Source organism: Mus caroli, chromosome 4, assembly GCF_900094665.2.
Source record: "Mus caroli chromosome 4, CAROLI_EIJ_v1.1, whole genome shotgun sequence".
Taxonomy (NCBI): domain Eukaryota; kingdom Metazoa; phylum Chordata; class Mammalia; order Rodentia; family Muridae; genus Mus; species Mus caroli.
In genome coordinates, this window is record NC_034573.1 from 144,155,760 (window position 1) to 144,158,104 (window position 2,345).

The 2,345-nt window shown below is 57.5% G+C and overlaps 1 protein-coding gene across 1 annotated transcript in view; it reads left to right on the forward strand.

Annotated features, from left to right (window-relative positions):
* Megf6 (multiple EGF like domains 6) overlaps positions 1-2,345 on the forward strand; it is a 105,366-nt gene that overhangs the window by 78,153 nt on the left and 24,868 nt on the right. The gene's annotated exons all lie outside the window — the stretch shown is intronic.

The following is a 2,345-nucleotide window of genomic DNA, read 5'->3' on the forward strand; positions in this document are numbered from 1 at the left end:
GGGGCGGGGGTGGGGGGGTAGAAGGCAGAGGTGGTGCAGGAATGCACAGACATTAAGACTCTAATATAGAATGTCACCCAACTATTGTCATTTGTGTCTGATCTGGAAGTGGGCCGAGGCCTAAGGGAGGCCTTGGGGATTGGGGGATGGGGCAGGAACATTGGGTCCTGCAGGCTTGTATACAGACCACAGACTTCTGCCGAGTGTGGGCCGAAAGGGAAAACGGGGCATATTGTGGAGACAGACCCATCCGGCCCTGTTGCCTGGGGTTCTCAACCCTCCTGCCTATATATCTCCAGTACTGTGCTTTTAGGTGTCTCACCGACCCTGGCTGAGGCATTTGCCTTATGAGTACGCATCTATATATACTTACTGCAGGGAGGCCAGTGCTCCAAAGGTCACTCAGCCCTTGACCTCTCCAAAGGTCTCTCAGCCCCTGGCTCTTGCTCCAAAGGTCTCATGGCTTTGCTCATGTCTGACCTTGGGTCTGATTTCTAGCACCACAACCAGATGTGAGCCTCTGGCCCTGGTCTTGGCAGAGGCCCCGAGTGTGTGTCTTACAGCTGTGCCTCAGTAACTTGAGGAGCCTGGAGACACAGAGCCTGGCCATTCCTGGAGCTGTGAAGCCCAGCACAGGGACGACAAAAATCTGCCTGGCTCAGCTTTCCCGGAATCCACAAAGGATGTGCTGGGTGATGCTGGCCTGGCTCCCTGGTGTGCACAGCTTGGGAGCATCTGGGCAGATGCAGGCCTGTGGAGTGAAGGGCTGGGGTAGTTCTGAGGGTGTGAAGCTGCACTGGCATCCCAGGTCTTGAGTGCCAGCCATAGTGGACTCATTCCGCTGCTGTGGAGATGAAGTACCTTTCCCTCCTGGTGGATGGTGCTTCCTGCTGAGACGCTGAGACATCATGCCCCCCTGTGCCTGCCCGGCCCTGCCAGAATAGGCTTCTGGTTCCTATTACGAGTCCCAAGTAGGGACGCAGTTGGTGTGGTGAGCATGAGTAAACAGAGCCCCCAGGAATGTGGGGCCAGCTGAGGCCACGTGCATGGGCGCCCGGACGCCTCAGGAGGGAGGGCTGGTGGCCGAACAGCTGGCTCAGGTGAGGTCAGCCAGGCCTGGGCTCAGTGTGGCTTATGTCCAGTGTAGGGGGTCAGAGCAGAGATGGGGAAGAGCGCAGGTTGGCAAGCTTTACCTCAGTTCTGTGGGAGGTCGCTGTGGCTTCTCCCTTTTATCGGGACCCCGCGTGGCCAGGAAATCAGTCTCTGCCTCCCCGTGGCTGGCTTTGCCCCAGAGAAGGGGGCCTCCATGTGTTCCTCTGGCTCTGTGTCACGTGATCAAGGAGAGAGCTGTTGTACAAGCAATGTGGCCTTTAAGCAGGCTTGCTTTGAAGGAAGGCGGCCTTCTCAGATCCCCGGGCGTTTCATGAGGCCCACGCAGCTGCCAGCACCTGGGCCTTACAGTGCTGACCCCAGCAGTGCCAGACCCTAATTCCTTGGGCAGTCATTAACCATATTTCCAAGCTAGGCCAAGGACCGTACTGCTTAAAGCTAACAGAGTTCCCACATTCCAGGCGGCATCTAGGGCTGAGCATTGCCACCCAGAGTGCTTTAGTGATGAGTCTCAGGTTTGCTGACACAGCTCTGGGCACAGGCCCGCAGGCAGGCAGACAGCCTCACCTCCCAGGCCATGGCCGCATTCTTGCGGCTTCCCCTCCAGAGCTTAGGGCTAACTTCCTCTAACCACAAGGCCATTGCCAGAGGCTCCGTTGTAACCAAATCCATACCAGGAGCTGGCTGCCACGGCTGGTGGAAACTCGATGTCCGTCCTCCACGCCTTGCCGGGCAGAGCATCTTCCCCTTCTCCACAGGCCAGCTGAGGTTATGAAGGATATCACCCAGAGAGTGCACAGGCGCCCACCAGCCCAGCCCACCCCTCTAACCACGCCCTGCAGCAGAAGTCCAGTCAGGAGGGTCAGGGTGCTGCCCTCTGGGACATGGTCTCACTGAGGACCTATGGATGCTGGGAAGTCTGGAGGTTTTGGTTGGGTGTGAGGTGTGGCCTGCCTGGCCTGTGAGGTGAAATGGCGCCCATTTGTAGACGCTCCACAGCTGCCCTTTTGTCCTGGCCTGAGGACCAAGATGATAAGGTTGATCTTGCTATGCCTCCTAGCCTGCTGTTAGGGAGTGAGCCAGCTGCTGCTTCTGGGGTTTCATGTTTTGTGCTGGGGAAATGCTAGGCTTCCATCAAGGTAGGATGATCTGTCTTGTTTCCAGCCTCTAAGTGGGCTGGGTTTACAGGATGGGGGGGGGGTAGCTTCTGCCACAGAAACATGGCTGTAGCCTAG